This window comes from Neomonachus schauinslandi, chromosome 14, assembly GCF_002201575.2.
Source record: "Neomonachus schauinslandi chromosome 14, ASM220157v2, whole genome shotgun sequence".
Taxonomy (NCBI): Eukaryota; Metazoa; Chordata; class Mammalia; order Carnivora; family Phocidae; genus Neomonachus; species Neomonachus schauinslandi.
The window spans coordinates 71,649,742-71,674,300 of record NC_058416.1 but is presented as its reverse complement, the minus strand read 5'-3'; the positions used below and the strand labels follow the sequence as shown (position 1 = coordinate 71,674,300).

Sequence of the window (24,559 nt, the reverse complement as noted above, 5' to 3'; positions counted from 1 at the left end):
TACTTTAAAAATGATTGAATTTTAAAAGTTTTAAAGGGCCTCGGAAATACCTGCTTCAGGTTTTCCCAATTTAGAGTGGTACCACTGGGGGCGCCTGGGTGGCTCAGATGGTTAAGAGTCTGCTTTCGGCTCTAGCTGCCATCTTGCGTCCCCGCGTGTGTGCTCCTAATCTCAGCTGGTCCGCCCGAGACCCCCTGAGCGCCAACCCTATTCCCCCGCGCGGTCCCATTTCCGCTCCAACAAGATGATGAAAGAAACTATCATGAACCAGGAGAAACTCGCCAAACTGCAAGCACAAGTGCGCATTGGTGGGAAAGGAACTGCTCGCCGAAAGAAGAAGGTGGTTCATAGAACGGCTACAGTAGATGATAAAAAACTTCAGTTCTCCTTAAAGAAGTTAGGGGTAAACAATATCTCTGGTATTGAAGAAGTGAATATGTTCACAAACCAAGGAACAGTGATCCACTTTAACAACCCCAAAGTTCAGGCATCACTGACAGCGAACACTTTCACCATTACAGGCCATGCTGAGACAAAGCAGCTGACAGAAATGCCACCCAGTATCTTAAACCAACTTGGTGCAGACAGTCTGACTAGTTTAAGAAGACTGGCTGAAGCTCTGCCCAAACAATCTGGATGGAAAAGCACCACTTGCTACCGGAGAGGATGATGATGATGAAGTTCCAGATCTTGTGGAGAATTTTGATGAAGCTTCCAAGAATGAAGCAAACTGAATTGAGTCAACTTCTGAAGAACATAAAACTTGAAGAAGTTACTGGGAGCTGCTATTTTATATTATGACTGCTTTTTAAAATTTTGTTCGTGGATCTGATAAAATCTAGATCTCTAATATTTTTAAGCCCAAGCCCCTTGGACACTGCAGCTCTTTTCAGTTTTTGCTTATATACAGTTCATTCTTTGCAGCTAGTTAAGCTGAAGAAGCCTGGGAATAAAGTTTGAAACAAGGTTAATAAAGTTCTTTGCCAGGGTCCTGTGATAGAGTCCCGCATCGGGCTCCCTGCTCAGCGGGGAGCTTGCTCCTCCCTCTGCTTCTCTCTCTCTCTCTCTCTCTCTGTCTCTTATGAATAAATAAGTAAAATCTTTAAAAAAAAAATCACCTGGAAATCTTAGTGAGCTAGAATGAAGGTGGGAAGACCAGTTATAAGGTTTTACATGCATATGTTCATTTTCTTTTTTACTGTTCCACCCAGGAGACACTTACTGAGGCCCTATGTCAGTAAGTACCAGCAGCATCTAGTGTACATGAAAAAGGATTCAGATCACTCTATTTTATTGAAGGAAATACTCATTATTGAAATGGATGTTGCTTAATGTGGCTTAAGATAACTAGTAGTATTATGAGATTTAGGTAGTCCTTCACAACAGGGGCAAATGATACTTAAAATTGTAGCTTGCAAAGTTTTATTTTTTTCTGCAGAACTATGCTAGGTTGAATTACCTCCAAAATCTTGTGAATATTTGGTTGAGGCTGGTTGTGCAACTAGATCCCAGTGAGACAACTAATACTACTGTGCTCAAAGACCTATAATTTTTGTTGTATGCGAACATCTTTTATTTTTTTTATTTTTTGAGAGAGCGCGAACACAGGAGAGGAGCAGAGGGAGAGGGAGAGAATCCCAAGGAGGCTCCAAGCTCAGCAGCACAGAGGCTGAGGCAGGCTCCATCTCACCACCCTGAGATCATGACCTGAGTTGAAACCAAGAGTTGGACGCTTAACCGACTGAGCCACCCAGGCACCCCTGCAAACATCTTTTAAAGACTAGTTGAGGGGCGCCTGGGTGGCTCAGTCAGTAAGGGTCTGTCTTCGGCTCAGGTCGTGATCCCAGGGTCCTGGGATTGAGCCCCGCATTGGGTTCCTTGCTCAGTGGGAAGCCTGCTTCTCCCTCTGCCCTTCCTCCTGCTCATGCTCTCTCTCTCCCAAAAAGAAAAAAAAAGACTAGTTGATGATCATGCGTATATGTGCATTTGTGCTAGCTTTCCCTCTGGACCATTTCTATTAATGCCAGCATGTTATGATGGAAGGAAATACTGGCTTTGGAGCCAAGAAAACTCTGGGTGCACCATTTATGGTATCTGAGTCCTATTTATAATATAGTAACATGGTAATAATGTATAATTTGTTACATCAAATTAAAACTACTCAAAGACTTGATTTCTCCTTCTCTTAGCCTCCATATCTGAAGAGATGTTCTTTTTTTAATTTTTAATTTTTTAAAGATTTTATTTTATTTTAGAGCATGTGTGATCCTGGGGGTGGGAAAGTGGGGGGAGGGGCAGAGGGAGAGGGGGAGAGAATCTTAAGCAGGCTCCATACTAGGTGCAGAGCCCCACATGGGGCTTATTGTTGCAACCCTGAGATCATGACCTGAACAAAAATCAAGAGTCAGATGCTTAACTAGTCAGTTAAGTATGCAAACGAGCCACCCAGGCGCCCCTGAAGAGATGTTCTTAATTACTCCTACTTCCTCTATCTTCTAACTAGGATTTCCTTTAAGTTTTTTTTTTACATTGTTTTCTTTTCCATTTGCCTAGATACTATCTAACCCATTTCACCTTAATCTCATGATTGAACTGTTACAGTATGTATTGCATAGTGTAGACAAGTGTTTGTTTTACTCTTAAGAATTTGTTGTAAAGGGGCACCTGGGTGGCTCAGTTGGTTAAGCGACTGCCTTCGGCTCAGGTCATGATCCCAGAATTCTGGGATCGAGTCCCGCATCGGGCTCCCAGCTTGGCAGGGAGCCTGTTTCTCCCTCTGACCCTCTCCCTTCTCATGCTGTTTCTCTCTCTCTCTCAAATAAAAAAAAATCTTAAAAAAAAAAAATTCCTTGTAAAATACTTCTGGCATGAAGAATAATAAAGAATAATAAAATGAATATCTTTGTGCCTACCAGCTAATGAAGAAATCATTGCCAGTGAAGTGGAAGCCCTCATGTATACTTGTATGATTGCATCTCCCTCTTATTTCTTGCCTTCTACCCAAAGAATCACCATCCTGAATTATTGTAGATTAAGCTATTAGTATATTATTCCAAAAATAATACACTTATCTATCCAGAGATGATAAAGATATTCTAAAAGTTTTAAAGCATTTTATATTTGGGTTGTTAATCTACCTGGACTTATTTTTTGTGTATGGTGTAAGGTATAGGGATCCAATGTTTTCTCCCTCACATGGGTAACAATCTTGCCATAGTTTATTTGAACAGTCTTTCCTCTGATATATATGCTGATACATCAAAAATTTTCCAAGATCTCTCTGCATGTGACAATTTTGTAAAATGTGTGACTATTCTTGAAAAACCTGTTTTCTCCAGTATTTGGACTATTAGGCCAAATTTATTCTTTGTGTTCAAATTTTCTAACTCCTTAGTGGTGTATGTGTGTGTATTTGATACAATTTCTGAAAGATATGTGTTAAAATTTCCCAATATAGTGATTGATGTATTTTTTTTCCTCTCCTGGTAGTTCTTTCCATTTTTTTTCCATATATTTTTACCATACAATTAGGTACATAAAAAGTAGAACTTTTACATCTTTCACGTGAATTGATGCTCTTATTATGTATAATACCCCTCTAGCAATGCTTTTACCTTTCTTCTGATACTCTTGTAGCTATACGAAATTGCTTTGGGTTAGTATTGTCCTGGGATATCTTTTCCTGTGTCTTTTTAAACTTGTTTATTATTACAAAAGCAATTTTGTAATATCCAAGTTGGAATACTGTAATGAATTCTCATGTGTCCACCCATCTTCAACAATCATCAATTTGGCATTCTTGTTTCATCCACTCTCCCTCCCCAGGTTACTTCTTTTGGGAGATATTTTAGAGCAAATCCAAGATGCCATATAATTTTTCCTACAGGTGTTATTGTTTTCTGTTCCCTGACTTTCAACCTTCTAAGTGTGGCTCTTGTTAATGGATTATAGCCAGATTTTGTTTAGCCTTCATTTTCTGATTTTTAAAATACATTCTGATACTCTTACATGGTAACATTTCATTTTCAGAATACAGGTCTTTCACCTCCTTGGTTAAATTTATTGCTGGGTATTTTAATCTTTTTGGTAAATTGTAAATGGTATTGTTTTCTTAGTTGCTCTTTCTGATAATTCATTATTAGTGTATAGAAACACAACAGCTTTTTTGTATATTGATTTTATATCCTGCAACTTTACTGAATTTATTCGTTCTAACAGTTTCTTGATGGAATCTTTTGGGTTTTCTATATATGTCATGTCTTCTGTAAATAGTGACAGTTTTAATTCTTCTTTACCAATTTGGATGTCTTTTATTTCTTGTCTGATTGCTGTGGGCCAGGACTACCAGTACTGTGTTGAATTAAAGTCATGATTGACTGTTGAATGAAGAGTGGACATCCTTGTTCCTCATCTTAGAGGAAAAGCTTTCAGCTATTTACTGTCAAGTTTGATGTTAGCTGTGGGCTTGTCATGTATGGCTTTTATTATGTTGAGGTATGTTTCCTCTATACTCCCCTTGTTGAGGGTTTTTATCATAAGTGAATGTTAAATTTTGTTAGATGCTTTTTTTTTTTTGCATCTTTTGAGGTGATCATATGATTTTTATTCTTCATTTTGTTAATGTGGTATATCATGTTGATAGATTTGTGAATATTGGACCATTCTTGCATCCCTGGAATAAATGCCACTTGGATCATGGCATATGATCCTTTAAATGTATTGTTGGATTCCTTTAGTATTTTCTTGAGGATTTTGCATCTGTCTATACTTACCAGGGATATTGGCCTATAATTTTCTTTTTTTGTAGTTTCTTTGGCTAGTTTTGGTATCAGGGTAATGCCGGCCTTGTAGAATGAATTTGGAAATGTTCCTTCCTCTTCAGCTTTTTGAAATAGTTTGAGAAAAATAGGTATAAACTCTTTATTTTTTTGGTATAAACTCTTTAAATGCTAGGTAGAATTCACCTGAAGCTGTATAATCCTGGACGTTTGTTTGTTGGGGGTTTTTTGATTATTGATTCAGTTTCATTGCTAGTAATCAGTCTGTTCAGATTTTCTGTTTCTTCCTGATTCAGTCATAGAAGATTACCGGTTTCTAGGAATTTATCCATTTTTTCTAGGCTTTCCAATTTGTTGGCATATAATTATTCATAGTAATCTCTTTTTTTTTCTTTCAAAGAGTTTTATTTATTTATTTGACAGAGAGACAGCGAGAGAGGGAACACAAGCAGGGGGAGTGGGAGAAGGAGAAGCAGGCTTCCCTGCCGAGCAGGGAGCCCATTGCAGGGCTCTATCCTGGGACCCTGGGATCATGACCTGAGCCGAAGGCATATGCTTAACGACTGAGCCACCCAGAAGCCCCAGTAATCTCTTATAATCCTTTGTATTTTTGTGGTGTCAGTTGTAACTTTTCTTTCATTTTTTATTTTATTTGGGTTCTTTGTGGGGAGGGGGAGCGAGAGGAGGGGTGGAATTTAGCCGGAGATTATCAAATTTGTTTATCTTTTCAAAGGAGTCCTTAGTTTGATTGATTTTTTTTTTTTTTCAGTCTCTATTTCATTTATTTCCATTCTGATCTTTATTATTTCCTTCCTTCTATTAACTTTGGGCTTTGTTTCTTCTTTTGGTGTAAAATTAGATTTGATATTTTTCATTTTTCTTGAGTTAGACCTATATAGCTTTAAAATTCCCTCTTAGAACTACTTTTGCCACATCTCATATATTTTGGAAGGTGTTTCCATTTTCATTTGTCTCGGTATTTTTTTAATTTCCTGTTTGATTTCTTTATTGACCTGTTGGTTGTTTAGTAGCATGTTTAGCCTCCACATATTTGTGTTTTTCATGTTTTTTCTTGAAATTGATTTCTAGTTTCACACTGTTGTGGTTGGAAAAGATGATTGATATGAAGTCTTCTTAAACTTATTGAGACTTTTTTTGTGTCTAATATGTGATCTATCCTGGAGAATGTTCCATGTACAATTGAAAAGAATGTGTATTCTGCTGTTTGGGAGTGGATTATTCTGTGTAGATCAATACAATTTATCTGGTCTGATGTGTTGTTAAGGCCATTGTTTCCTTATTGACTTTCTGTTTGGATGATCTATCCATTGATGTAAGTGGGATGTTAAAGTCCCATACTATTGTATTACTGTCAGGGTTTTTTTTTTAATAAGTGTTAATACTTGCTTTATGTATTTAGGTGCTCCTGTTTTGGTGCATAGATACGATTATTATATCCTCTTACTGGATTTATCTTTTTATCATGATGTAATGCCCTTCTTTTTCTTTTGTTACAGTCTTTGTATTAAAGTCTATTTAGTCTAATACAAGTATTGCTACTGCAGCTTTCTTTTCATTTCTGTTTGCATGGGATATCTCTTTCAATCTCTTCACTTTGTATGTGTCTTTAGGTCTGAAGTGAGGCTCTGCAGGGAGCATATGAATGAATCTTGGTTTTTTATCTGCTCACCCTGTGTCTTTTGATTGGAGCATTTAGTCCTTTTACATTTAATTTTTGATAGGTATGTACTTACTGACATTTTGTTATTTTCTGGTTGTTTTTGTAGCTCTTCTTTGTTTCTTCTCTTGCTCTCTTTCCTTCTGATTTGGTGACTTTATTTAGTGTTATGTTTGGATTCCTTTCTCTCTATGTGTGTGTGTGTGTGCGTGTGTGTGTGTGTTGTGTGTAGGTATTATAGGTTTTTGGTTTGTGGTTACCATAAGGTTCATCTCTAACACCCTCTGTATATAGCAGTCTATTTTTTGATGGTTGCTTAAGTTCAACTACATTCTAAAAGTGCTACATTTTTAGCCACCCACTTTGTATTTTTGACATCATATTTTACATCTTTTTATTTGTGTGTTAATTATTATAGTTGTTTTTACTACTTTGGTTTTTAATTTTCATACTAGCCCTATAAGTGGTTGATCCAGTACTGTTATATGTTTGCTTTTACCAGCAAGACTTTTTTCTTTCACAGTTTTCTTACTTCAAGTTACGGCCTTTTCTGCTTAAAGAAGCCCCTGTAACATTTCATGTAAGGCCATTTAGAGGTGACGAACTCCTTTAACTTTTTTTCATCTAGGAAACTCCTTATCTCTCCTTCAATTCTGAAAGATAATCTTGCTGGTTAGATTATTCTTGGTTTTAAGTTTTTTCCTTTTCAGTACATTGAATGTATCCTGCCACTCCCTTCTGGCTTGCAAAGTATCTGCTGAAAAGTCATCTCATAGTCTTTTGGGTGCGCCCTTGTGTGTAACTAATTGCTTTTCTCTTGCTGCTTTTAAGATTCTCTGCCTTTAATTTTTGGCATTTTAATTTCTATGTGTCTCAGCATGGGCCTCTTTACATTTACCTTGTTTGGGGCTCTGTTTCCTGGACCTGGTATCTGTTTCCTTCCTGAGTTCAGGGAAGTTTTCAGCTTTTTCTTCAAATAAGTTTTCTGTCTTTTTCTCTCACTACTTCTGTGAGAATTTAATAATGTGAATTTTAGTACACTTGATCGAGTAGTCCCAGAGATCCCTGTAGCTATTCTGAGTTTTTAAAATTCTTTTTTCTTTTTGCTGTTCAGCTTGATTTTCACCATCCTGTGTTCCAGACTGCTGATCAGTTCTTCTGTATCATCTAATCTGCATTTGATTCTATGTGTTTTTTATTTCAGTTATTGTATTCTTTAGTTCTGATTGGTTCTTTTCCATATTTTCTTTTTCTTGAAATTCTCACTGTATTCATCCAGTCTTCTCCTGAGTTTGGTAAGCATCTTTACAACTGTTACTTTGAAATCCTTATCAGGTAGATAGCTTATCTATGCTCATGTTGTTTCTTGTTGTTGTTTTTTTATCTTGTTTTTCTATTTGTTTGGAACATCTTCCTTTGTCTTCTCTGTGTCCTCCTCTCTCCTCATCTGTCCGACTCTGTGTGTGTGTTTCTGTCTGTCAGGTAGGTCAGTTATATCTCCAGGTTTTGAAGGAGTGGCCCTATAGAGAAGGAGTCCTGTGGGGCCCAAAAGGATGACTCCCTCTGGTCACCAGAACCAGGTGCTCCAGGGGTGGCCCTAGTGCGGGCTGTGTACACCATCCTGTTGGCTGGTCTGTGACTGTCGCAGACATGCTGGTGGGCGAGACTGATGCCCCAGCATGCTGACTGCAGTGCCCAACAGCAGCTGCTGCACACACACTGGTGCGTGGGGCTGGCTCCTGGCACAGCCGGCTGAGAGGCTCAGACTCCACTGCTGTGGGTGTGCTGCAGGGCTAGCCCCTGGTGTGGCTGTGTGCTGGGTGAGAGCCACTTTGGGGGTGCAGGAGTCCCATCCAAGGCTCCCTGCTGTGTCCAGTAGGGTGGGAACCACATTGGAGGGGTACCCGCTAGGGTGGGTGGGTTGTGCGGACAGGTCCAGAGGTGAACACCAGGGCAGGAGAGCAGTCTAGCAAGGTGGATGGAAAGTGTCAGAAATGGCACCCACCAGTGCTAGAACAGCTAGGTAGAAGAAGGGTAAAAAAAAAAATGGCTCTCACCAGGGCACCTGGGTGGCTCAGTCAGTTGAGCGTCTGCCTTCAGCTCAGGTCATGATCTCTGGGTCCTGGGATCAAGCCCTGTGCTCCCTGCTCAGCGGGGAGTCTGCTTCTCCTTCTCCCTCTGCCCCTCCCACCCCCACTCATTCTCTCTCTCTCAGATAAATTTAAAAAAATTAAAAATGGTTTTCACCAGCACTTCTGTTTCCAGAGAAGGTTCCTACAGATCTCAGTACTATCTGCACTTGCCCTAAACTTAATAAATCTTCACATACAACTTAAGTGCTTTACAAACTGTTGGGTCTGTGCTAGGTCTAGGAGCTAGTGAATTTGTGCAGAACCCTTTAAGAGCAGAGTCTTAGTTTCCTGTAGCCCTCCAGCACTCCCACAGTTAAGACCCACTGATTTTTCAAAGCAAGAAGTTATGGGGGGCTTGTCTTTCCAGTACAGGTCCCGAGGACAGGGGTCCCCAATGTGGGGCTTGAACCCTTCACTCTTCAGGGAAGACTTTTGTATCTGTCGTATCCCTGCCACTGTGGGTTGTTGCACCAGCAGTGTCTGGTCTGTAGACCTTGTGCTGCCCCTCCTACCTGTTTCAGTGTGTCCTTTATATCTCTAGCTACAGGAGAGCTGTCCTGCCGGTCTTCAGGCTGACCTCAGAAAGAGTTGCTCTGTAAAGATTTGTAGTCTTAGTGTGTCCATGGGAGGAGGGCAGCTCAGGATTCTCCTGCTCTTCCATCTTGATCCTCTCCCCACCTTTATTGTTTCTGAGAAGAAATCAGAGATTTTGAATCATTCATTCTTCCCTTATGTGTAATGTGATGTTTTCCTCTGGAAAACATTCAAGATTTTTCTATTTAATTTTGGTTTCCATCATTTTGCTTGTGGCTGTGCCTATGCATATTCTTCTTTGTATTTATCTTGGGGTTTTCTGAATTTCTTACAAGTTAATGTCTTTTACCCGATAGAGTGAGTTTTGGGCCATTATTTATTCATTCAGATTTTTTTCTTTCTTTTAGGAATCCAGTTTTACCTTTTCATTTTGTCCCAAGTCCCCAAAGCTCCATTCATTTTTAAAATATTTTTTTCTCTGTAAATTTTATCTAGTTTCTATTGATGTCTCTTCAAGTTCATATATCCTTCTATTATCCTCAAACTGATATTAACCCATCCAGGGAATTTTTTCTGTTAGATACTGTAATTTCAAATCTAAAATGTCCATTTAGTCCTCTTATATAGTGTCCACTTCTCTGCTGACTTTTTTATTTATTCATTCCTTACAAGTGTTTTCTCTTTGTGTCCTTGAACATAATTGTAATAGCTACTTTAAATTCCTTGTTTGTAAATTTCAACATGTGGGGTCCTGTCAGGGTCAGCCTCCATTGAATGTCTCCAAGTATGGCTTGTATTTTCCTGTTTCTAGTTATGTGAAGTACATTTAGATTGTATCCTAGACATTGTGAATGATGCAGTATAAAGACTTTGGATTTTGTTATATTCCTCCTAAAGGTATTGGGATTTTTTTTTTTTTAATTTAGTCCATTAGGTTGGCTGAACGGGAATTGGAAACTGATCTCCTCCACAGTGTGGAGCAGCTCAAAATTTTGTTCAGTTCTTTTAACCTTATTTGGGCTAGTCGGAGTCTGCTGTTCATGTGTGTGCTTCAGGGGTTAGCCAGAGACTTGGGCAGTGTTTATGACACAATTTGGGGATGCTCCTCTCTTGTTCTCTCCTTTGTAGCATTTTCTTCCTCACCAGCTGCTGCATTTGCCCTGAAATCTTTCCTCTTGGACAAGGAAGACTATAGATTTTTTTCTAAATCTGCATTTTTGCCTCTTGGCATGGCATGGAGTGAGGCCTGCCCACAGTAGAAAATGCAAAATCCACCCCAGTGCTCAACACTCCACTGTAGAATTTCCTTTCTTTTGATTGCTCTCCAGTGCTTTTAGGTAATTTGTAAAAATAAATTTTGTCCAGAGTTTATAATTGTTATATGTGGAACTGTTATTCCTGTAGGTGTTACTTGGCCATGATTAGAAGCAAAATCTCTGGGCTCTTTTTAATGACTTAGTTTTGCAGACATTTGGGAAGAGCAGTTTCACATGGACTCTCATGAGTCCCTATTTTAAGACCTGAATTACATGATAGGCAAAAGTATTAGCCACGACTTTACCATAAGCTTTGGCTGTGAGATTTGGCAGTAGTAATTGGACCAGGAACCCTTTATTAGCATAGATCAAGTTGAGTTATTTCTCTGAACTGTATGTCATGAGGATGCTGCAACATTATAGGGCGAGAAGTTTCAACAGGTCTTGAGTTTCGTATTCATCTAGAGTCCAGGGAGGGAAAAGTCCATTCCCTGTGGTCAGTAAATGTTAAATCATTATGAGAAACCACTTCAGTCTTGTAAATGATTCAAAATACTATATAATTTAGAGCAGTGATGGATTTGGGTGTGCCCAAGGAAAAGAAAATTGCCTACAATATGAGGAAGTTTCAGATACATAACCATCTGTGACTTGATGGAGGGGGGTGTAACATAAAGATGTATGATGCCATTTGTAAAACTAATTTCTCATTCGATCTAATCTCTTGTTGCCTAAGAAAATGCAGCTAGTAATTAAGATACCATTTTGGTCTTGCTTGTAAGTGCAGTTGCCTTCATTAAATTTCACACTTGTGAAAAGGAGCTATTAAGAGACAGCCTAAGGTAACACTTTTGAATAGCTAACTTTGTTAAAAATACGTTTTCCAAATTTCTTGCAATAAAATGTAATTGCATTTTCTGTTTTCACTGGTGTAGAATCTTCTCACATATTATCTATTAGAGATAAGACTTGGTGCTGGAGGGAATATTCCGCTAAACTGGAGGAGCACAGTGACTTCTGAGTTCTTTCCTTGCCATTTATAATAAATAAAGTTTTCTGGTTTCTCTAATTTTTCTTACAGTTCACTTCTCATAAGGTTAAGCGGTGTCAAGAGAGAGATTCCAGGATACATAGTATTTTTAAGTGACAAGTTTTTAAAACATTTGTTATTAAATTAAACTGGTTAGGAAGCAATCAATAATCACTGAGCCTGCATTGCAACACTAGAGTACCTTGATGGCATACCTATAAGTGAAAAACAAACAGGGTGGGGAAAGAAAAAAATAAAAACCATTTTTTACTGTTTTTACTGTTCATTTTTTTTTTTACTGTTCATTTTTTTACTGTTCATAATAATACCAAATCATAGCCAATGAAAACATGTTCTATATAAAAATGGATACATAGTAAAATTATTGCTGTTGTGTATGTCAACAGTGAACTTCTTATATGACATGCTTTTACTATTAAATGTGTTGTGATTTTCCATTGGAATTAAGTCCTCATTTCTGTGGCTGGTTGACAGCCGTTTTTGCATTAAATGTTAGTATAACATCTAAATGTTCTGTGTCAGCTTAAGACAGATCTTAATTCAAATACCTTTTTTTAAAATTATGTTAGTCACCATACAGTACATCATTAGTTTTTTGTTTTTTTTAAAGATTTTATTTATTTGACAGAGAGAGACACAGCGAGAGAGGGGACACAAGCAGGGGGAGTGGGAGAGGGAGAAGCAGGCCTCCCGCCGAGCAGGGAGCCCGATGCGGGGCTCGATCCCAGGACCCTGGGATCATGACCTGAGCCGAAGGCAGACGCTTAACGACTGAGCCACCCAGGCGCCCCAGTACATCATTAGTTTTTGATGTAGTATTCCATGATTCATTGTTTGCTTATAACACCCAGTGCTCCATGCAATACCCATCACCGGGCTCACCCATCCCCGCACCCCCTCCCCTCTAAAACCCTCAGTTTGATTTCTGGAGTCCATAGTCTCTCATGGTTCATCTCCCCCTCTGATTTCCCCCCCTTCATTTTTCCCTTCCTTCTCCTAATGTCCTCCATGCTATTCCTTATGTTCCACAAATAAGTGAAACCATATGATAATTGACTTTCTCTGCTTGACTTATTTTGCTTAGCATAATCTCCTCCAGCCCCATCCATGTTGATGTAAAAGTTGGGTATTCATCTTTTCTGATGGCTGAGTAATATTCCATTGTATATATGGACCACATCTTCTTTATCCATTCATCTGTTGGAGGGCATCTCGGCTCTTTCCACAGTTTGGCTATTGCGGACATTGCTGCTATGAACATTGGGGTGCATATGGCCCTTCTTTTCACTACATCTGTGTCTTTGGGGTAAATACCCAGTAGTGCAATTGCTGGGTCATAGGGTAGCTCTATTTTTAAATTTTTGAGGCACCTCCACACTGTTTTCCAAAGTGGCTGTACCAACTTGCATTCCCACCAACAGTGTAAGAGGGTTCCCCTTTCTCCACAACCTCTCCAACATTTGTTTTTTCTTGTCAAATTTTGCCATTCTAACTGGCGTAAGATTTTGATTTGAATTTCCCTGATGGCTAATGGCTAATGATGTTGAACCTTTTTTCATGTGTCTGTTAGCCATTTGTATGTCTTTTTTGGAGAAGTGTCTGTTCATGTCTTCTGCCCATTTTTTGACTTATTTGTTTTTTGGGTGTTGAGTATGAGAAGTTCTTTATAGATCTTGGATACCAGCCCTTTATCTGTAGTGTCATTTGCAAATATCTTCTCCCATTCCGTGGGTTGTCTCTTTGTTTTGTTGACTATTTCCTTTGCTGTGCAGAAGCTTTTTATCTTGATACTTTTATTAGTATCTCTGTCATACAGGAGAAACACTAACTGCTTCTTTCTCTCCACTAATTGAAGTCCACTGCATGTTTTTTAAAAGTGACAATATTAACATGCTTACTTCTAAAGTTCTTTCTTCACACAGGTGATAATATAAGCATTCTTCTCTCTATATATTAATTTTAATCTCAAAAGACCATCTTAAAGAAAAGATGTCTAGTTTTCTTTTAGGTTTATTTTGTCCTTAGCTGCTTCTTAGAATTATTAATAGAATGTGCAGCTGTTATGGGTGATTTTGTGATGTAAATGCTTTTCTACAGAGAACAAGATGAAAACTCTAAATTTGCTGACTTCAAAGATAAAATGCTTTTGAATTAATTCAACAATTTTTAATCTAATTTGAAATAAAATTACTGTAAGTTATGTAGTTCAGAGTATGTTTTCTTCAAATTAATGCACAAAAATCTATAACCTCATAAATGTGATGACCACCTAGACCAGTGAAAGAAAAATTCTCATTTTCAAAGACAATAAACTACTGAGGAATGAAGTTAATGAAATGTTTAAAAGTTATATGAAGACAACTTTATGACATTCTTGAAATATACAAATGTAGACTTGAACAAATGGAAAGATATTGTGTGTTCTTAAAAAGGATGTTTCAGTATCACAAAGATGTCAGTTTCTCTCCATGTTAAAAAATAAGCACAGTCGGGCGCCTGGGTGGCTCAGTTGGTTAAGCGACTGCCTTCGGCTCAGGTCATGATCCTGGAGTCCCTGGATCGAGTCCCGCATCGGGCTCCCTGCTCGGCAGGGAGTCTGCTTTGCCCTCTGACCCTATCCCTTCTCATGTGTTCTCTCTCATTCTCTCTCTCTCAAAATAAATAAATAATCTTTAAAAAAAAAATAAGCACAATCCTAGTAAAAATACCAACAAGTTTTTTTTTCAAGGAAACAGATTATTTATAAAATGTGTATGGAAAAATAAGCAAAAATAGTGAGGAAATCCCTGGAAAAGAAAGGTAATGAGTGGGCTGTGGGTTAGCCCTACCAAGTATCGAAACTTACCATAAAACCTTTACAATTCAAAAAGAGATGAGGTAACAGAATAGACATATTGGTGGGACAGAAGAAAAACTCCAAAAATAGACCCATAAACATGGAGATTTAGTATATGGATGTTGCCATCTCAAATCAAATCAAAACTGTATTTTTAACAAGTAGTGTTGAGATCACTGGATCACAATTTGAGAAAAATATATTGGATCTAAGCCTCACACTGCACACCAAAATAAGTTCAAATAGGTCAGAGATAAAATGTAAAAAATGAAACCATACAAGAGCTGGAATAAAAAAATGGATGACTTTCCTTTATAACCTGGTAGTGTCAAAAGCCTTTCTAACTCTGGCTCAATCTAGCTATTAAAGAAAAGGTTGATAATTGTGACTCTATAAAAATTAAAGAGCATTTGCATGCCAAAAATACTATAAAGTCAATAGCAAATTGGGAAATAGTATTTGCAACCTATGTTACAGGGGCTAATCTCATTAAACTACAAGAAGCTCTCAAAAAATGAGATCAGAAACCAAGTAGAAGACTGGGCAGAAACTTGAACATCCGGTTCACAGGGAAGAGAGTCAAACGGCATTTGAACGTATTTAAAAGATGCTCAGCCCCACTCACAGTAACTCATAGTAAGTTCAAATCAACACCACAATCTGTGATACAATAGAATACTACTCGACAGAAAAAGGAACAAGCTATTGATACCGATATTATGCTAAGTGAGAGAGGCCTGACAGAAAGGCTACATACTGTGATTCTGTTTCTGTGACATTCTGGGAAAGGCAAAAATTTGGGAAATCAGATCCGTGGTTGTCAGGGACTAGGGGTGGTGGGATGGGACAGGAGGGAAATGTTTGGGGTGATGAAAATGCTCTACAGTTTGGTTATGTTGGTGGTTACGTGACCATGTTTATCAAAACCCCTCCAACTGTACACCAAAAGAGGTGAATGTTATTGTATGTAAATTCTACCTCAAAAAACCTTGAATTTTAAAACAACCAAAACCACACTATGATGTCATTTCTTTCTTACTAGCTTAGCAAAAATCTAAAAATTTTATAAGACTGTTGGAGATGCTGGGGAGAAACAAGCGCACTCACATGTAACTGGTGGTGGTGCATAATGGCAGAACCCTCATGTAGGGGAATTTGGTACTATCTAAAAAAAAATACATGTGCATTTATTTTATCCACTGACCTAGAAGTTCTGTGAAGAGCCTCAGAGTATATTCCATTGAGTACATAATTTATTATGTAACTGGTCGCCTTCTGGTGGACATTAAGATTTTTAAATTTCTCTTGCTATTACAAACAGTGCTGCAAGGCAAAACCACTTCACATGTACGCAGTATTATATCAGTAGGGAAAATTCCGAGAAATAGAATTGCTGGGTAAAATGAAAGGTACATGTTTAGTTTTGAAGAGTAGTGTTAACAAATTGCTACCAGGACAGATTGTACCAATTTACACTCTTACCACTGTTGCATGAGTAGGACTATTTCCCCTCAGCCTTGCCAACAAAATGTGTTACCAAGTTTCTGGATTTTTACCAAAATTACCTTATTTCAGTTTTATCCTTTGGTTAGTTTTCTATTAAGTTGCTGGTCTCCTATATTAGAGAGATTAGCCCTTTGCGATGTGAGTTACAAATATTTTTCCCACTTTGTTTATTGTGTTTTGAGTTTGCTTTTGGTGATTTTTTTTTTTCCTGTATAGAAGTTCTTTTGTTTTTATAAGATTAAATATCCTTCATAGTTTATGGATTTTGAGTCTCGTTAAAAAGGCCTTTCCCAGTCTAGAGTTATTACAGAACTTTGCCATATTTTTTCTAGTGTCTTTATCAAAGTATTTTTCCATTTACCTCTCATTTCATATGGAACCCTGGTGTATAGTTTTTTAAATAGTGAGTATTATCCTAATGCTGTTTACTGAATGGCCTGTTTCTGCCCTAGTGGTTTGCACTGCTACCTGCACTGTGTATTAACTTTCCATGTACTAGAGTCCAACTCCGTTCTTTCAGTTTTGTTTCATTTGTCTGCCTATTAGGTGCTAGAACCATACTTTCTTAATTGAGGCTTTTACTTTTTGGTACGGCTAGTGCCCCATTCCTTCATTCTTTCCTTCTTTCCTTCTTTCCTTCTCAGCAGAGTTTTTCTACATATTTCTACCTTTTTTATTTCCAAATGAACTTTTGAGTTGTCCCATCTAGTAGAACGACAAAACCCTCCAAAATAGTGCTCAGTACTAATCAGAAACTTATTTTTTAAATTAAAATTGTCTTAAATGTGTAAATTAGCAACAGGAAAACATCTATTTTCTTCCTAAGTAAGCACATAGCATACTTCACACTTTGAATACTAGAATTTTCAGCTTTACATTTGAAGGATTAAAATACTCAAAATAACATTGTGTAGTAAAACAGCAATCGCTATCATACAGTTATTACTAATGTAATAGCTCTCACAGTGTCTATAAAAGCATTCACAATTATATTCATTAAAGTGCTTTTAGCAATGTGTCCCTTTTTGTGTATAACTATTTACTTCTCTGACTAGTCTCCCATGTGTTCTAATGAAGCAAAGTTTCTTGTCATAAACATTCTTTTTTTTTTTTTTTTTTTTAAAGATTTCATTTACTTATTTGACCGAGAGACAGCGACAGCAGGAACACAAGCAGGGGGAGTGGGAGAGGGAGAAGCAGGCTTCCCGCCGAGCAGGGAGCCCAATGCGCAGGGAGGCTGATGCGGGGCTCGATCCCAGGACCCCGGGATCATGACCTGGGCCGAAGGCAGACGCTTAACGACCGAGCCCCTGTCATAAACATTCTTAAGTATTAGCTTGATATTATGATACAACTCTTACCTCCTCCTCCTGTTATCTCCCTCTATCCCTTATCACTTGTTTAGATCAAATTGCATCATTTAAACACAAATATTTTATGGGTACTTTGAAAATCCAAATATTTTATGGGCACTACTTCGAAGAGCAGTAACACAGCCAAATATAAGCAAATTAAAAAAAAAAATTACCAGTTATTCTATACACCAGAACAGTTTAGAAAATATCATACAAGAAAAGATCCCATTTACAATAGCAGCAGAACTATAATAACCTAGGAAAAATAAATTTAACAAGAAATATACAAATATTTTAAGAGAATTACAAAATTTTAATAAAGGAAATGAGAAACGTTTGAATAAATGGAGAAACAAATTGGAAAACAGTATTATAACACTTTCCTAAGATAATATTTGTATATAATGCAATTCCAACACAAATCACAGTGGTATTATTTGGAAGTTTAAGAGTTTATTTTAAGAAAAAACAAGGTATTTTTAGTTTAATAAGTTTATTTTAAAGTTCATCAAGAAGAGGGGCACCTGGGTGGCTCCATGGGTTAAGCATCCACTCTTGATTTCGGCTCAGTCATGATCTCAGGGTTCTAAGTTTGAGCCCCATGTTGGCTCTGCACTGGGTGTGGAGCTTGCTTGAGTCTCTCTCCTTCTCCCTCTCCCCCACCCCCATCTCTCTCTCTCTCTCTCTCTCTCGCTCTCTCTATCTCCCTCTCTCTCTCTCTCTCAAAAAGAAAAAAGTTCATCAAGAAGAGAAGAAAAAGCCTGGAAATTTTTGAAGAAGAGGCATGCAAAAGACCTTCCCTGTAAGATACTGGAGTATACTATAAAACTGCAGTACATAAAACAGTGTGGATCTCTTTCAGGAGCATTGGATTAAAAAAGAAGAAGCCACTAAAATACCAGAAGCATGTGTTGGTTTTTCCCCACCATTTTTTCTAAGATTTTATTTATTCATCAGAGACCATGATTGAGAGAGAGAGAGAGGCAGAAGGAGAAGCAGGCTCCCCCTGGAGCAGGGAGCCCGATACAAGACTTGATCCCAGGACCCAAGGATCACAACCTGAGCCGAAGGCAGATGCTTAACCAACTGAGCCACCCAGGTGCCCCTCCCCACCATTTTATTATGAAAATTCTCAAACATGCAGAAAAGTTGGAGGAATTTTACAGCAAACACTCATACGCCTAAACCTAGACTCTACCATTGACCTTTTAGTGTTCTTGCTGTATCACATAATCTATCCATGTAGTCATCCTTCTAAATTTTTTAATTCAAAGTAAACTTCAGATATCAGTGTTCTTTCCCCTTTAAACACCTCAGCATGTATATTAACTGGACTTTTTTGAAAATGGAGCTTTTATGTTTACAATTTTAGAATAGATTAGGCCCTTATAAGCATATCATAAAATTTTAAAGGGAGAAATCAGGTACATTAATAAAGAGGTGGAAATTATAAAATACTATCAGATTGCCAAAGATTAAGATTTGAAACATAGACGGGGTGCCTAGGTGGGTCAGTTGGCTAAGCATCCAACTCATGATTTTGGCTCAGGTCATAATCTCATGGGTCATGAGACTGAGCCCCATGTCACACTCTGCACTCAGCAGGGAGTCTGCTTGAGATTCTCTCCTTCTGCCCCTCCCCCTGCTCATGCTCGCTCACTCTCTCAAGCACCCTCAGTGGTTGTTTGTAGCAGTATTAATGAATTAGGCTTCTTTGGAAAACAGTTTGCTAATAGATACCCATATATAAAATGTGCAAAATTTTTGACCTAATAATTCCATTTAAATTCATTTCAAGGAAATATATATACTAGGTTGTTTAATATCTTAACATCATTTGTAAGAGTGAAAAATTGAAAACCCAAATTAAAATAGGGAATTTGATAAAGTAAATTATGGTCATTTATACTGTTGAGTCTCTGTATCTTTTAGTGATAATGTTGAGTCATAGAAAACGAATAACAAATGGGTACATGTAAATCTAGCCATATCAGTAATTACATTAAATATGAATGGAATAAGTACTCCAACCAAAGACAAGGTGTGTCAAACTGCAAGATCCAAAATATATACTATATACAAAAGACTTTAAATTCAAAGATACACATAGCTTGAATATACAAGGATAGAAAAATGTGTGCCATGAGGACAGTAACCACAAAGGAGCTGGAGGAACTACATTAATATCAGGCAAATAGACTTTTAAAAATACTGCTAGAAATAATGGAGAGAGATGATGATAGACAAAACTTCAGATAGATTTAAAAATCATAAATGCATCTACTAACAGCACTAAAATATATGAAGCAAAAATAGACAAAATTCAAAGGAAGAAGAGACAAATTCAACAATTATAGCTGGAGATTTCAATACTCTTAGTAATTAATTAAAAAAAACTAGACAGGAAGTCAGTAAGGATATGGGAAACTTGAGCAGTATTATCCCAACTTTGTTTAACTGAAATATATAGAACTCTCCACCCAGCAATGGCAGAATATACATGCTTTGCAAGTGCATATAGAGCATCGTTAACAAGCTTAAAGGGTTGCATTTATTCAAATCATATACTAGGTGCAAGAGAATTAGAAAGCAAAAAGTTACATTCTTCAACCACACATAATTAGAGATTAACAATAGAAAGAAATTTGGGCAATCCTTGAATACTTGGATAGTAAACAATACACTTAAATCCATGAGTCAAAGAAATCACAAGGGATATAAAACATCTTGAACTGAATTAAAAATGAATACATAACATGAAAACATTATGAGATGCAGCAGAAGCATCGCTTAGAAGGTTATAGCTTCAAACACATTAGAAAAGTCCAAAATTCATAAGCTAAACTTCCACCTGAAGTTAGACACAGAAGACCAAATCCATCTCATGTAACTAGAAGGAAATACAGAAGTCGATGAAATAGAAAAAACAGAAAACCAGTGGAAACAAAAATTAGTTATCTGAGGAGATTTTTAAATATTATTTTCCTAGACTAACCAAGAAAAAAGACAAGACACAAATTACCAAAATGAGGACTGAAAGAGGAGACCTGATTATGAACCCTAAAAGGAACTGAAAGAGAATATTATGAATTTCTTTAAGTTCATAATGGACATTGGACAACTTAAACATCAGAAATTAGATAATTTCAATGGAATACATAAGTTCTTACACACAAATTACCAAAACTGACTGAAGGAGAAATAGGAACTCTGAATATGTGGATATCAAGTTAAGAAATTGAATTAGTATTTAAATGTCCAACAAAGAAAAGCCTCAGCCCAGATGGTTTTGCTGATGAATTCTACCGCTTAAGAAAGGATTAATACCAGGGCGCCTGGGTGGCTCAGTTGGTTGAGCTAACTTTTTCAGCTCAGGTCATGATCTTGAAGTCCTTGGATCGAGCCCACATTGGCCCTGCATTGAGCGCCATGCTCAGCACAGAGTCTGCTTGTCACTCTGCCTCTACCCCCCCCCCCCCATGCTTGCTCTCTCTCAAAAATAAATCTTCTTTAAAAAGGGATTAATATCGGGCACCTGGGTGGCTCAGTTGGTTAAGCGACTGCCTTCAGCTCAGGTCATGATCCTGGAGTCCCTGGATCGAGTCCCGCATCGGGCTCCCTGCTCGGCGGGGAGTCTGCTTCTCCCTCTGACCCTCCCCCCTCTCATGTTCTTGCTCTCTCTCATTCTCTCTCTCTCAAATAAATAAAATCTTTAAAAAAAAATAAAAATAAAAATAAAAATAAAAAAAAAATAAAAAGGGATTAATATCAATTCTTCACAAACTCATCCAAAAAATAGAAGGGAACAATTCATAATGTGTTCTGTGAGGCCTTTGTTACTTTGACACCACAGACATCACAGGGAAAGAGAACTACAGACCAGTATCTCAAATACAGATGCAAAAATCCTCAACAAAATGCTGGCAAACCAAATCCAGCAACATGTAAAAGTATTATACACCAAGACCAAGTGAGATTTATTGCAGGAATGCAAGGTTGGTTTAACATCCAAAAATCAATTAATGTACCATTCCATATGGATAGAATAAAGGACAAATAGCATTTCGGTAGATGCGGAAAAGACATTTGAAAAAGTTCAACACTCCTTGATGATAAAAATCACACAGGATACTAGGAGTAGAAGGGAACTTCCTCAACATGGTAAAGGGCACCCAAGAAAAACCCACAACTAGAACCAAACTTAATGTAAGAGACTGAATGGTTTCTCCCTAAGACCACAAACAAGACAAAAATGTCTATTCTCCCCACTTCTACTTAACATTGTGTTAGAGGTTCTAGCCAGGACAATTAAGCAAGAAAAATAAAAGTCCTCCTTTTAGAAAGGAAGAAGTAAGATTATCTTTATTTGCAGATATCATGGTCTTGTACATAGGAGGAGCACCTGGGTGGCTCAGTCAACTAAGCATCTGACTTCAGCTCAGGGTCCTGGGATCAAGCCCTGCAACGGGCTCTGTGCTCAGTGGGGAGTCTTGTCCCTCATCATCTCCCTCTACCCCTCCCCCTGCTCGTGCTCACTCTCTCAAATAAATAAAATCTTTTTTTAAAAAGTCCGCTCTCTCTCAAATAAATAAAATCTTTTTTTAAAAAGTCCTAAGGAATACACTGAAAAATAAACAAACTCAACAAGATTACAGGATACAAGATCAGTATACAAAAATCGGTAACATTGCAATTCACTTTCAATGAACAAACCAATAATGAAATTAAGAACCTAATTCATTACATTTATAGTAGCATCAAAAAAATAAAAAATAAAATAGGAATAAAGTTAGCCAAAAAGGTGCAAAACTCATGGTATTAGCTTGACAGGAGTACCATAATAAAGCACCACAAACTGGTTGGATTAAAAAACAGAAATTTATTTTCTCACAGTTCTGTTGGCTACAAGTCCAAAATGAAAGTGTCAGCAGGGTTGGTTCTTTCTGGGGGCTGTGAGGGAAAATGTGTTTTATGCCCCTCTTAGCTTCTGATGGTTTGCTAGTACTCTTTGGCATTCCTTGGCTCCTGCTGTATCACCCTGATCACAAGGTATTCTGTGTATCTGTTTTTGTGTCCAAATTTCCCTTTTGTAAAGACACCAGTCATACTGAATTTAGGGCCTACCCTAATGACTTGGTCTTTACTCAGATCTGCAAAGACCCTGTTTCTAAATAAGATCACAATCACAAGCAGTGGGGGTTAAAACTTCAGTATCTTTTGAGGGGACACAATTTAACCCACAACACTTACACTCTAGAAGTACAAAACGTAAAAGTTATAGAAGACATAAATATATGGAAAGACTGTAGGAATGCTGACAACACTGACTCCATCTTTGGCCCTCCATCCTGTTCATGCCCGTGCAATGACCTGCCTTGGGGCTACATGTTCCAGGCCCCATGGAGGTTAACGTATGTTCTGACTGGAATGCGGGAAGGTTTGGTTTGATCTTCCCTAAAGTAATGCACAGAAGGGAGCACTTGAGGTAACTAGTAGAAGTGACTAGTGCACAGAAGGCCCCACTTTGAATAACTACCCTGTGACCTCACCCCTATGCCCCTCACTCCTTAAAAGCTGGGGAGTAAGGTCCAGACTGGGTAGAGAATAGCTGTGGAAAATGGCTGTGTACTGGCTGGATCATCCATCTGCCTGCCTAATCCCCCACCAGCACGTTACCTTGAATAAAATGTGTAAATGGTATGGAGTGGCTTGCTTCCTTTTTCAGGATTAAAGTGCCTTCTCTCTCTGGACAATACATTAATGCCCCTCCTCTGCCTTCTAACAAAAGACAGTCATGTTTATGGATCAGAAGACTTACAGTAATACTATGAAATCAATCTACAGATTTAATCAATCCCATTCAATCCCATCAGTGGCAGCTTTACAGAAATTGGCAAGATGATCTAAAACTCGTGTGGAAATTCAAGAGATCCAGAATAGTCAAAACAATCCTGAAAAAGAACAATGTTGGTGGACTTGCATATCCTGATTTCAAAACTTAGTACAAAGCTACAATAATCAAAGCGGTGTGTTACTGCCAAAAAGATAGGCATATAGACCAGTGGAATATAATTGAGACTTCAGAAATAAACACATATATCAGTTGATCAATTGACTTTTGACAAGGGTACCAAGACAAGGATAAGAAAGAATGAGTTCAAACCCCCCATTATATACAAAAACTAACTGAAAACGGATTAAAGACCTAAATGGTAGCTAAAAACTATCAAACTCTTAGAAGAAAACACAGGCATAAAATCATCATGACCTTGGATTAAGTAGTGGTTTCTTAGACATGATACCAACACATAAGCAATAAAAGAAAAACACTGAACTTCATGTAAATCAAAACATCTGTGCCTCAAAAAGCACCATGAAGAAAATAAAAGACAACAACCCTACACAGTTGGAGAAACTGTTTGTAAACTACATATTTGATAAGGGGTTTGTATCTAGAATAAAGTACTCCTACATTTCAATAATGAAAAGGCAATCCAAATTTTAAAAAATGAGCAAAGGATCTCAATAGACATTTCTCAAAGAGATATACAAATGGCTAATAAACGTGAAAAGATGCTCCCAGTCATTAGTCATCAGAGAAATGCAAATTAAAACCACAGTGCCACTTCCCTCCCACTAGGACGGCTCTAGGGAAAATGACAGTGGCAGGTGGTGGTGAGGATGTGGAGGAATCAGAACCTTGTCCACTGCTGGTGGGAATGTGAAACAGTGCAGCCACTTTTTAAAAACAGCCCAACATTTCTTCAAAATGGTAAACATAGTGTTGCTGTGTGACCCAGCAGTCCTACTCCTAGGTATAATTCCCAAGAGAAATGAAAACATACGTGCACATAAAAAAACCTGTCCATAAATGTTCATGCCATCGTTATTCATAATAGTGGAAATAACGGAAATATCTGTCAGCTGATGAATGGGTAAATAACATGTGGTGTATCCATGCAACTGAATATTATTTAGCAATAAAAAGGAATGAAGTACTGATACATGGATATACCATGGATGAGTCTTGAAAACATGCTAAATGAAAGAATCCAGTCACAAAAGAACACAAATTGTATACTTCCGTTTATATGAAAGGTCCAAAACAGGCAAATCCATGGGAACAGAATATCAGTTGGCGGCTTGTGGAAAGTGGGGAGTGAATAGTCATGGGTATAAGGATTTTCTTGGGGGTGATGAAAATGTCCTAAAATTGTGGTAATGATTGCACAACTCTGAATATACTAACAACTATTGAATGTATACTTTACATGGGTGAATTGCATGGTATATGAATCATATCTCAAGGTTGTTACTAAACAATTAACATGAGTCACCATGTTAATAGAATTAGGGGAAAATAGGGTCATCTTAGATACAAAAAAATCATTTGACAAAATCTAACACTCAAGTTTGATAAAAACTCAACAAAT

At 37.7% G+C, this 24,559-nt stretch overlaps 1 pseudogene; it reads left to right on the top strand.

The window, feature by feature from the left end:
* Positions 1-247: 247 nt before the first annotated feature.
* On the top strand, positions 248-734 carry LOC110592532 (annotated as a pseudogene).
* The last annotated feature ends 23,825 nt before the right edge of the window (positions 735-24,559 follow it).